At 40.0% G+C, this 13,179-nt stretch overlaps 1 pseudogene; it reads left to right on the top strand.

Moving 5' to 3' along the window:
- Positions 1 to 13,179, top strand: part of LOC110954377 (contactin-associated protein-like 4) — a 163,012-nt pseudogene that overhangs the window by 89,554 nt on the left and 60,279 nt on the right.

Genomic DNA, 13,179 nt, shown 5'->3' with positions numbered 1-13,179 from the left:
TTATCTTCAATATTAATCTACAATGTAGAAAATAATACAAATAAATAATTTTAATGAGAAGATGTGTCCAAACTTTTGACTGGTGGTGCATATGTTACCAAGGCTGGAAACAAAAGGAGGCTCTACATACTACAGATATTTTACTATTGAATTTTTAGTTTGTGTCCATACTTTTCTCCGCTGTGTGAACACGGCTTCGTGTTCAGCCCAGTTCACCTAAAACATCCCTGAATTTTTATTACAAGACGAGTGGACACAGCTGCATTGCTACTGGCTACATGTTTGTACCAAAGAACACAGTGATTTTCCTGAATCTGGTTTGTTATTTTAAAGATGGCATTCTTTTCAACCCCACAGGTGGATTTTGTGGCTGTGAGGGTCAAGTCTCACATCTGCTGTACACAAATACATTGTAGTTTCTTATGAAGTAAATCATATTTATGAATGGTAAACAGAATGATCACAGAAGCACTGTCTTCATATGATAAAAAATACAATGAGCCTGACTGCTATAGTGAAGTACTGGGATTTTAACCTCTAAAGTAATTACAGAGAAGACTCAGTTTTCTTAGTGTACTGTATTAACGCTGCATATTCAAAACTTCTTCCTTGCGTCATCCTCACTGCCAAAAGGAAAATAGTCTCTTCAAAATCTTCATCTAAGCTTCTAAAATTCAAAGTGACAACGAGCAGTGACTCATTATTTCCCCTCCTCTGATGGGAAGTGTTGAACTGTGAGTGTGATGGTTGGGCTGTAATTAGAGCAACGCCAAGCCGGGAGCAGAAATGCTGCATTTGGTCACAGAACACCATCTAGGATCAACCTCAAGCATGACTCACTGATGAAAAAGACATGGAGCTCATTCAGATTCATATTCATCAAAGAGTGGTTTTATCAGACGGCCACCTCTGGTCTGCCTGGGGGCTTTAATGAGGATAAACACAAACGCTCATCACATAGGTCAACATAATGGAGTGGTGAACAAAAATGGTTTGAGAGCAACAAGCTAATAAGTAGAAAACATCCAGTCACGATTATATGATGAACTACTTTCTGGAATTGAATGTGAACTCTGTTGAGAGAAAAAGGTTTGTTGGTTAGGCACTCTTTTTTTTAAATATATATATATATATATATATATATATATGTATATATATATTATAGAAAAAAAACTACTTGACCTATTCCTCAGTAAAACCAGGAGGTCAAAAAATTTTGTTAAAGCTCGTGTCCGGAGTTTCCATTTGTTTTCAATTTATGTATCATTTTTTAACAAAGCTTAAATGTGTTAGTCTAGTTCGATACTATAATATAATGTTAGTATGACGCGATATGAAAATTTATTCATGAGCTCCGCCTTCCTCTCACAGACCCCCATGTTATTCCAAAAAGCGCCGGTCGCTGCCGACCAATCAAGTTCGAGCTTCAGCTTTGTCATGCTGTCAATCAACGGTTACGTGCACAGCAAGCGAGCCCATGCAGAGGTGGGCGAGCTACGCACTACGCAGCCGCACGCACATTTGTTTTGCTTGTGGAGGAGAGAGCATCAGGGCTCAGCAACTTCCAGAAAAGTTACCAATCCCACGGCTTATCAGGCCAAGAGACTGCAGGACGTTTTTTGGCTCGGGGTGCTCGCGTCGCTCCCCGACCACGGCCTCCATAGCCCGCCTGACGGCTTCGTTTAGATGCCCGACCTCTGGAGGAAGATGTTGGGGCGTCTGGGACACACTCTTCGTCAGAGGAGTCATGCCATTCTGAACTCTAGATAGAAATAAATAAACAATGTAACACATATACACGCGTAAATGCACTAAGTTTGATAAACAACGTCATCGAGAGGGATACACGAGTGTAATCACATATTGAAACTTTACTCGTTCGTCCTAGCAGATTCATGTTATTTTGGTATTAGGACAAGTTAGACTCAATACAGAATTCTAACGTAATTCCTTTATTATTTACGAAATGTACTAAATGTAGAAGAGTGGAAAACGGCAAAACAGGCAAGATGCTGCAGCACTCCGGGCCACTGTTGCCAACTCCTCAGTAAGGAAAGTCGCTGTTGACTGTCCTAAAAGTTGCTAGAAGTCGCTAAATGACATCATCGCCTAATTTGCATATTTCCCAGTTTGCATGTAATTGTAATCAACGTTGTAGGAGAGAGGAATAACGTTGTGGAATAGACCAAAAAGTGAGTATAAAACACCCAAAATATGTTTTTGAACTAGAGGCTAAATGCTGTGGTTTATTTTAGTATGACAGTGAAGAAACATTTTTGTTTATATGGCTCCGTAAGTCTGGATGGGATCTGTAGTGACTTTGTGCATGGGCGATTCATCTATCGTCTGGCCGTGGAGTGATGTGGGTCTCCCCCTCCCCTCACTGAGACTGCTGCGGGGTTATTGGACTGACAGCCTGTGCTTTGGGAGGGGGAGAAGCTCACAGCAGCACCTGCTGCTTGTTGAGGACAGTAACTGCAGAATGAGCCGAGTTTTCCTATTAGAGTCTCCAAAACGGCAGAAAAAGTCGCTAGATTTGTCGCTAGTCGCTTTTGACAAAAAAAAAAAAAGTCGCCAGGAGCTTTGAAAAGTCGCTAGATTTAGTGAGAAAGTCGCTAAGTTGGCAACACTGCTCCGGGCACTCCTCTCAGGTACTGCGGGCGTGCACAAATAAAGGGGCGAAATCAGAGGGAGGGTGGGACCAACAGTGTTTTGGGAGACGCTGCGATTCAAACTCCGGACACGAGCTTTAAGCATCTCAAAAAATCTCAACATCTAGTAGTTTTTTTTAGACTGATACAATATTTTGCACAGACATTAATGATCTTCAGGAGGATAAAGCCGAATTACTTCTATTACTTCAGTGACTTTCCCTCTGGTGTCTATCGGCAAGAATTAGACGGCTTTCCAGTAAATTTAGAAGGATGACATATTTTTTTTAACAATGTTTGATATCTTGACTTTATATCTAGATCCATTATCAAGTCCAAATTTTAATTTGTTCAACACGAGTCCAAATATCTAAACAACCAAATTCCCATCAGCCTCTGCAGAATTTGATGTTCTAATTAGCTAAAGTTGGCATAATGATAATGCTAAATCAAAATGGTAAACATTATTCCTGCCAAACATCTGCATGCTAGTATCGTCAGTGTTGCCATGTTAGCATCTAGTTCAAAGCACCACTGTGTCCAACTGAGCCACTAGCTTCACCTTGTTCCTGTATCTTTGAGGAGACTTTGTAGAGATGCTCAAACACATGATCAATCTATAATTCTGTAGAGTGATCTGGTTTACAAGCGCAAAAGAATGTTAAGCTAATGCTGTGGACCATAACCTTTCTTACAAGTTTCTTGGTGTTCTAAGTGACACTGCCAATCCTACAAAAATGTTGTCATCTACCCAAGTCCGCAAGAGTCCTCTAGACCCTATCTGTGGATGCCTGTGTGCCGCCCATGCTGTACATGACTGTAATATGTCGATGCTGATCTACTGTGCATTTATGGAAAAGAACTCAACAACATAATGGCTATTATGCAGATGATGTGAAGTGGGATCACAGCACTGAGAGTGTTTGACACGTGCACTGGATCTACATAAAACCCAAAAAGAATCTTTCTTTTATAGTTTCATAGGTCATGAAAATATATAGTAAAAGAGGATTAGGGCCTCTGTGGAAAACGCATTTAAGTTAAGACTAAGAGAAAGAAAACAGTGGTCCCAGTCCTTCTCCGTTTAAACATGATTACCATGTGTGATGAAGATGCATTTCGTGGCTTCATTGAAGAAAAGCAGGATTTTGTTGGCCGTTTCTTGTTTGTGCTAGAATTAATTAAAATAAATTTAAGACGTTTATTTCATCCCTGTTGATAATCCTCTCAAACAGCATACAGAAAAACAGTCCATTATTTGAGTATTGTCATGTGTTTCTGTCCTCAGGTTGTCCAACTCAGACGGAGTGCAGGAACCCCTTCAAGGCGTTTCAGGGATGTATGCGTCTCTTAACCCTGGATGACCAAATTGTTAATCTGATCAGTGTGCAGCAAAGGCTGCTGGGAAACTACAGCCACTTGCAGATTGATATGTGCGGCATCGTCGACAGGTTAGTTTCCAAAAGTACCTGTAATATTTTCTCTGTTGTTGATGTGGCACATACGCAAACACCCACTATTATGTGAAAACAGTCCAGTTTAGTTTTTCTTTTGAAAGTGATTACATTCATTAACTTTCCTATTAAGTTTTTCTGCTTTGTGTGTTGTTTGAAAGTACACTGCATACTGAAACAGGTTGAATTTAATAAGTGATATTTAATCCAAACTTGAGTGAATTAAATTTAAATGTTGCTCTTTACCTCACAGTTTCTGCCAGAAAACACAAAACATAAAAAACATGATTTCTGTTAGTATTTAGATGCTAATAACATTACCACGTTATTTTGTTAATATAATCAGAAAGCTATGATTCTATATTCAATAATATTGTGGTTGTTAAAGTAAAATTACAAATTGAGCTCATTTATAACTCTAGATAGAGAAAGAGGTTTGGTCATGAATAAATGTAAAGAATTTTAAACCATTTAACTAACAGTTGTTTACAGATTCAAAAATGTATACAAATAAGTAAAAACAAGGGCTGATCAGAAAGTTCCAGGACTGTCTGCATGAAGTGTATCACAGTCATGCATGCACCTGCATTAATTTTGAAATGCTCACTGGTGATGAGAGGTGGGTGTGCAGCTGCTACTGACAGGAGAAGCAACTCTTTTCACAGTGGAAGTGCTGCAATTTGCAAAATCGTAAGGTTGGAAGTGAGGAGTGCACCAGGAGCACATTTGCTGTTATTAACATTCATGAGGTTGTGCACTTTACGGTTCCTCTCTAACCTCGTGAGGTGTCTGAGGTAAAACATTCATGGTGGGATGACATCTGGATCCTCCACTGTGCTGTGCAGAAGGTTGCAGCACAATCATCACGTACAGGTTTTTTTTGGCCACAGCAACACAATCTTTGCTCCCCACCTGCCCTCCTCACCAGATTGTCCCTACTCCCTGAGATTTCTTCCTCTTCACCAAAATGAAATTCGGTCTGCAGGGTTGCTGTTGATGTGGTTAAAGAGCTCCAGTGCTCATTGCAGATGGTGCTTGACACGTTTAGATAATGGAATTTCCAGGGAGTGTTACAAGCATTGCAGGAGCACTGGGAGCTCTGTATTGCTGCACAGGGAAACTACTGAAATGAGGATTGTGGTTAAATGTAAAACAGGTACGGTTTTAGATTTTTACAGGCTCAGGTTCTTAACTTTCTGATCAACCCTTGTATGCTTACATTTGGTAGTCATGCTGTTAAATTTATATCATTTATACGCTGTGTAGTTGCATAGTTTCATTAGGGAAACGAGGCTACCAGGGTAGGTTTCACAGTCAATGTAGGATTTTTAAAAATGCTGATAGTTTCTATTCAACATTTTCTCATAGATCAGTGCAGTAGAACATTTTAAAACAATATTATTAATTGTTCTTTTTACTAAAACTAATTTCATGTGTTGTAATTCTTTCAAATCAGAAACAGAGAAAGTTAGAACCCAAATAGACAGAGTAAGGGCTCTGTACTTCAAGTGACTTAAACACTTTGATAAAGACGACAGAGGCTGAGAAAACACAGCAAAACTGGTTGTGTACAGTAACACTAAATAACAGATGAAATTTACGGTTCCACTTGGTAGTCAGGTTGACAGTTCCATGATTATTACAGTCTGTGTGACCAGCTGTTGACCTTGGAGAGAGCAGCAGCAGCATGTGGCCTCAGTTCTCTCATTCCACTCAGTGTCCCACTCATGCCATATGTTTGCATTATTAAGTGCATTTGCTGCTCAAGGGTGTGTTGTATATTTTTTTGTTTAGCATACAAATTCACAGTTGCTTTAGTAAAACCATGCAGACAGGCAGAAATAAAACACACATCTGCTACTGAACAAATTTAACAAGTGAGATGAATGAAACGTGGGTGTCTCCTGACAATGTGATATCAAACTGAAACATCTTTCTGATTACCTCCTGATTGAGGTCTATTTTTCCGAGGGAAAGTTCTGGCTAAGGATAGCTGAAATCTCTTAGAATCAACACTTTTCCTTCCACACGCAAGTTTGCAGATCTGACACATTGCGGAGTTGTTTATGACAAGAAATGAATAAGATCAAGTTGAAAGAAAATCCTTTCCGGAGGCAGAAGAGCCAGTTTTTAAAAGTGAATTGAAAAGAGAGCAGAAGTGTCCATTTATTAATCCAAAACGTCTTTTCTTAGCAGCTTAAAACACCGGCTACAAATAACTACATTCTTGAAGTGAAACTGAGAGGCTGGATTAACAAATTGTGATGGCTGACACACAGATTAGTAGTATTGCACCTCCTTGTTTAGAAGTTACCAAATTTGAAAATATCCAGTGGGTCCTTTCTAAGTTGTGTTGGAGAAAATAGACTTTGAAAGGAAAATGTCAAGACACAGCTATACAGTTATGTTTTTTAATTCTTTTTTTCTTTTGGAGTCGTATTTCTGCAAAGCAACACCAAAAGTCTACCATATATCATACAAATAAGAATAACAGAGCATGCCTGGTTTCACATACAGTGATGGAAGTAGTTTTGTGAAGAATGATAGAGATATTACTTGTGGAAAATTACAAAATGGTTAAATACAGCCCCAAAATCTGACATGGAGAACGTGTGGGGACAAGGAGCTTTCAATGAAGCACTTAATTTTCAGTCTACTCATTCCTTTAAGACACAGCTGCTTTCCAAAGCTATGACGTTTCTGAACTTACCACCAGCAGCAGCCCCAACATCTCTCCTGTCCGTGTGTGTGTGTGTTTTGAAATGAGATAGATGAAGCTGTCAGAAGCCAGTAATTCTGACCTCTTTGCTTCTGTCAGGTACCTGACAACTTAATAATATGCCTTGTCAAAGCGTACACACACACACACATTCAGGAATAAAAAGGAACAGGGGTCACCCAGAGGTCCGCTCTTCTTGTTGTGTCTGACTGTCTGTGGATCTGTCTGTCTGACTTCATGACACGCCGGCTGATCAGCATGACCAGGGACTCACAAACACACATCTTTCCCTTCACAGCCTTGTGTCATTTCCACACTCTTTCCTGTGTTTGTGATGTGGCAGTGTATCCGGGAGCAGGTGCAGAGCAGACAGAAAGGATAAAAATACATACTTTTCCCCTCTCTCGCTTACGCTTTTCAGCAGACTGCAGTTATTTGAAGTCTTTGTAGGACATCCCGCTCTGCCTGTCCAGTAATAGTGTGCAGATCGGGGGGAGCTGCTGCGCTGTGTTGGTTTAGCCAGAGGCACTAATAGAAACTAGGGAGATTGGATGCAAGCCCTGTGATCCGAGCAATGTTATAGGACACTGTCACACCATGCTAGAAAGTTTTAGATAAGCCACAAAGTCTTTTCTCTTTCAGTTAATCCAAGAGTCCTGTGATCTAAACTGCAGCATGCTGCCAAAGTTGGTTAGAACTGGAACTTTTAGCCCTGGAGAGATGTATAATATATTTAGTGATAAGAACTGGGCAGACTTCACCATTTGACCCAGTCTTGTGTCTCTGAATCTTTGTCCGTGTTCATTTGAGGCTGCATGTGCCGACAGCAGACAGACAGGGACAGAAAACTTCTCCAAGGCTACTGGAAACGCTTGCGTATTGCAGCTACAGATTGTTCTTGCCAAAAAAAAGTTGAGTTTGCCAAACTTTAGAGGGAGGAAAGAAAAAGCGCTGAAAATGCAAACTGGTTGCATGTTTAGACATTTTTCCACCTTCTCTCATTTTGTCTGCTTTTAATGAAGAGTAAGTCAACTTGAAATATCGTCTCATGATCTGAATTCTGGCTCTTGCAACCTGCTTTTTCATCAGTCATATACACAGTAATCATCATTACAAAGTATGTATAACTAGTTATTAACTAGGGCTGCACAGTGGATCAATGGTTGGCAATTTCGCCTTGTAGCTAAAAAATCCCCAGCCTTCTTGGGATCTTTCTTCATGAAGTTTGCATGTTCTCCCTGTGTAGTTGTTCTCCAGGTACTCTGCTTTTCCACAGTCCAAAACTTGCTGAGGTTAATTGATGATTCTAAATTGTCCATAGGTGTGAGTGTGATTGTTTGTCTGTCTATGTAGCCATGTGATAGACTGGTGACCTGTTCAGGGTGTCTCCTGCCTTCACCCTAAGTCAGCCGGGAAAGACTCCAGCCCCCTGCGACCCTAATGGGGTGTCACGCCCTCTTGCTGCAGCAAGCTGGTTAATTATCCTCATGACGAGTGGCTGCGCTGAGGACGCAGCCGGCAGTAATTACTAATCAGCGCTGTATAAAACAGAACTCTAGACGTTGCTCAGCGCTGCAGCATTGGACCACTTACCCTGCCCATGAACGCTCCGCTCTATCAGTCATTCTGGTTGGACTCTATCTGTTCCGTTTGGACTATTCTCCGCTATGCGCACACCATTTCCCGGAGGCTTGTGTTTGCCTCGCCAGTAATCACCTCTGCTCTGTTTGCACCTATCCTCCGTCTGATCCTCATTCTCTGCCCCCCTCCGACTCCGTCTCCCATTATCTGGACTTTGTAAGTTACCTCTTAGGTTAGTTTTGATTTATGTTTAGTTTTTCCTCGGCCTTCGGGTCCGCCCTTGGTTCTGTTTATCTTATTTAATTCTCACCACGGCCGATTGATTCGTCGCTTTTAGTTCAGTTTTCATTCCCTTTCTGTTTGTTCCTGTGCTTCTTCATTTTGCGTGTTTATTTTAGTTTAATCAGTTAAACCTTGTTTTTTCAAATCACCTGCCTGTCTGTCTGCCTGCTGCATGGGTTAACACCTGTCCGTTCGTGACATGGGGATTAAGCAGTGGATGGATGGATGGATAGATATTAACTAATCAAAATTTTACCAATTTTTTTGGTAAGGCTTGATTGGCAGAGATGCCGGTGAAGAAGATTGAGATCATTTATTGGAAAAGTTGCGATTATATTTTCACCTTGGGAATAAGCACAATAAAGTATGGTCTGATACAAGTTTGGCAGAGAATATAACTATTTTTTTCAGGGCCGTTGCTTGTTCTTAGTAATCAGTGAGAGTCAAAACTGATATTTGGAGCCAAATGTATTTATGGTGAATACAAGTCTTGGTGTCAAAATTTAAAATATTAAAACTGCAACCTAAAACTGCAGTCAGTTGCCTTTTTACTGTTTGCATGTGTTCAGTTAAGGAACTTTCCAGCTTTTGTCCTTCAGTACGTGTAACCGATCAGATAGTGCTGTTGGCAGGAAATCGGTCAACGTCACAGAGTGACTATAGACAGAGAAAGGCGACTACATCAGAGCCAAAGTAGCACAGTCTTAAATTACTTCCTTAACTGGGAATGGGTAATGACAACCATTTTGTTCCAATACAACTAAACTGCATACACATTTTGAAAGAAACATATTTTCTCAGTGAAAGGGAAGACTGAGTAGAAAAGGCTTCCAGCTTGAAAGAAACTCAAAGTCTGTGAAAGGAGGGGAGGATTGAATTGTAAGTTAGAACCTTCACCTGGGAGACCGGGTTCAAGTCCTGTGTGGGACCATTACTCTTAGATTTGTTTCATTTTTCAGGTTTCAGCACTAGAACTACATGTTAAGATTAGGAAATATCACACTCTGGTTGTCATGAGACAAGCGTGTACATGCTAGAAGCTTTTAGGGCACCAAAACTATGTGGTTAAGATAGGGAAATAGTGTCGTTTGGGCTAATATGGCTTTTTCACATCATGTTTGGAGCGTCTCCATGGTTAATGAGTCGCATGTCATCATCAAGGTGACAATAGAGGAATAAAATCAACACCAAAGTTTTCATGATTTCAAATGTTAGTGGCACATCACAAGAAAATATGATAAAGGAGAAAATCTGCTTGCTTCAAAATAGAATTATGAATCCAATTTAGCACCATAGGAATGTAACTTTTGAGAGACATGTCTGATTACACATGATTTAAGGATCAGCTGGAGAATAAATAAAGTAACTGTGTTTGAACAAAATGTTTAGCTTATTCCAGTATCTAGTTATTGAACCTTTTTAATCAAAGTCACCCAAACAGCAAGGCATCTGTTATCCTTTTATACTAACATACTGTATCATTTCAATTTTAAGTCCACAGCATGAGCACAGCTCTCCATTTTTATGTTTTTCTCTCTTGTCACAATTCCTCAACCTCATTTCCAGCGGTTCATTGTCCAAATACAGCTGCTATCCAGTCACTGCTTCCATCTCTGCTGCTCTGTTTATCCCTCCCCCTCAGCCCTCTATCTCACCTCTCCCTCCTCCCTACCTTCTGTGCTTCTCTCTCCCACCATCCTTCATCGCCCATGCTTCCTAAATCCTTCAGACTGTTTTTTTTTCCATCCTTTTGGAAAACTAGCTTTGCCTGAGAAAGATTTGTGTGCTCTTATACGTCCATCATTATGAGGACCGGTGTGGTTTTGACTTTGGGAGTGAGGACATTTTTGAAAAGTGAGGTCAGCGTTAGGACATTTTGATAGTTGTGGTTCATGGCTAGGGAGTGTTACACCACTGAAGGTATGTATGCGAGTATGTGTGTGTTGACAGCCCCTGACTGGAATTGATTTGGGTGGAAATGTTGCTGTGGACCAAGTTTTTACACCTGAGAGTCAACAAATATAAAACACATTTCCTATAAATCATTTCACAGCTACACACATGTTCTCAATGGGTCCATATTTCCTCCTGCACTGTTTGCCACTATCAGTATATCTCTAAATAAAAGATAAAACACTCAAGAATGCTTATAAATCTGCTTGTTCTGTCTGCTGATGTTACCATTTATTGCCCACAGGCACATGCTCACCACACAGAACAGTACAGTACACAATCATTATCATCAAGAACAACAACTGCAATCAATCAATCTTTGCTACGGTCAGCCCCTGGTGTGTTTGTTTACAGCTTTAATGGACTGAGGGATGCATTAGTGTTTGTATCTGTAATGTCTGTACTGAAGGGAGGAGGAGGCTTCCACACTGAATGATGAGAGATTCACAAATGATTTCTCTTGCCTGAGAGAGAATGTTTCTCCTCATATGTGGTCTGGAGCTCTGGGTGTTATTTGACTCCCAGGTCTCTGTGGCTCTCTGTGTGAGTCGGCCTTTACCTGCACTGACAGGCTGCCAAATCATGCTGAAGCTCCACGGTGTAGAAGCTTCTGAATTACTGTGTGATAGAGGAGAAGATGTCTTTTCATTCAAACTGAGCTGTTGAATCCTGTGGAAAAAGCATGGTCTCTGTTGGACATCAGAGCAGATTTCTTTGACGTGGTCTGTCCAAGTTAGGATATTTTCTGTGAGAACCTCCAAGTACGTCAACCTGACTTGTAGAATGACAGGTTCATGCATACTGGTTAGTGGTTGCAGATTTGGGATTGAAAACTATTTCAGTCTTCCTTAAATTATTTGCAAATATATTCAATGTAAAGATTCTGGCTGCTGTGCTATACAAATACAGAAAATGTCCAGCATCTTTCTTTTCTTTTTTCGAACAAGTAGAAAATAGTCACACTCAGCTCCTCAGTCCAGTCTTTATCACAACATTGTGACTGGAAGCTGAAGGCTGTGAAATATATTTCTAAAAGGAACGACATGACAGTATAAAAAAACTGCACTGCAAACATCATTAGTATATTACAAAAGAAGAGTAAAAAGTGTTTTTTTAAAGCTTTGTTTGGCTGCTGACATGCTCCAAAGCATCTGACTTGGTGAGCATCAAAATTAGACAGCCAGCCAAGTACACACACACACACACTCCTGTGTTTAATGTTAAGAGATGGATCGTGTATTGGTAAAGCTGCAGTGGGCAGAAATCTATGAAAAGCAAAAAGCAAAATCAACAAACGGTGAATGCCAGAATATACAGCCCTCCTCCTGCAGCTCTTGCTTCAAGCTAAAAGCCAACATTCGTGCATGGATTCAAACCCAGGCCTCCCATGTAAAAGTCCACCATCTCTGTTAGTGTGCCATCACATCATCTATGTACTTTTCTTATTTATACTATTTCATCTGATTAATGAAAATTTTTCCAAAGCCTGAAACAGCCAAGAGAAGTTGTAGAAGTCTAGTTTCCTCAAAGACCACATAATGCAATATCCTGAAGGAAAACATGTTTTTGCTTTTTTGTTTTTTGCAAAATGTTTCCAGTAAATGTAGCCTCTTTTCCTTTGATTTCACTGTACAGGTTTTCAATGTTGTTGGGTTGAAGATGTGTATGAAGTACCCATGTTTTAGTATTTGTAGCTTCTTTGCACCAATGTTTGTTTGAAAAATTGTGCATTGTCATGATTCTAACTTCGCGTTTCATCGGAATCAAGTTCATTAGCCAAGCATGTCAACACTTGTAAGGACTTTGATTCTCTTTTGTGTTTTTCTCAGTGAACTTTAAAAACTTCAATTTTCTCTGCATGTATTAAAGGATTTGGGGCAGACCACAAAATTATTGTTGCAGTTTGATTTTATTCATCCTCTAGATTTCACAGGCAGACAGCTGGAAGTTGGACTTAAACTGACTGACTGAAAATGCTTTTTTATTGTGCATAGACTATATAAAATATACCCTTCATTGGACAGTATCACTGTTAGTGCAGTGCTCTAGTGTGTTAGTTAAATCTATTAACTGCAAATGAAAATTAACTTATTAGTCCTGAACCTTAGTTTATTTAATTCAACTTTGACCCAGCTAAACTTTCACAAAATTACTGTTTACCAGTGGGCTCTTAAAGGCTCCCAACAGTAAATGATCTGCTCCTGCCTGTAATGGCACAACACCTCTAACACAAATGTGTTTCATGAAAAACATCTGGCAATGCATTAGCTGAAATAGATGGTCTTGCTGTTGTGGTTGTGAACTGTTTGGGTTTATCATGATGAAAAAGTATCTATCGATGGGATGTGACTTCATTCTTTGAGGAATGGGTTGAGTGTGAGTCCAGGAGTTCTGTTTCTGGGCGATGCAACGATATTTAACAATACCAACAAAGGGACGCTTTAAAACTTCTCAGAGCATGCACCTGCTCCACTTGACATAAAAAGAAAAAACTTCTGAAATGTTCTTTTAAAGACTGAAACTTTTCTTTTTAAACCTG

Source organism: Acanthochromis polyacanthus, chromosome 4 (assembly GCF_021347895.1).
Source record: "Acanthochromis polyacanthus isolate Apoly-LR-REF ecotype Palm Island chromosome 4, KAUST_Apoly_ChrSc, whole genome shotgun sequence".
Classification (NCBI taxonomy): domain Eukaryota; kingdom Metazoa; phylum Chordata; class Actinopteri; family Pomacentridae; genus Acanthochromis; species Acanthochromis polyacanthus.
Note: the sequence above shows the minus strand (reverse complement) of the source record. Positions and strands in the feature narration are given on the sequence as shown.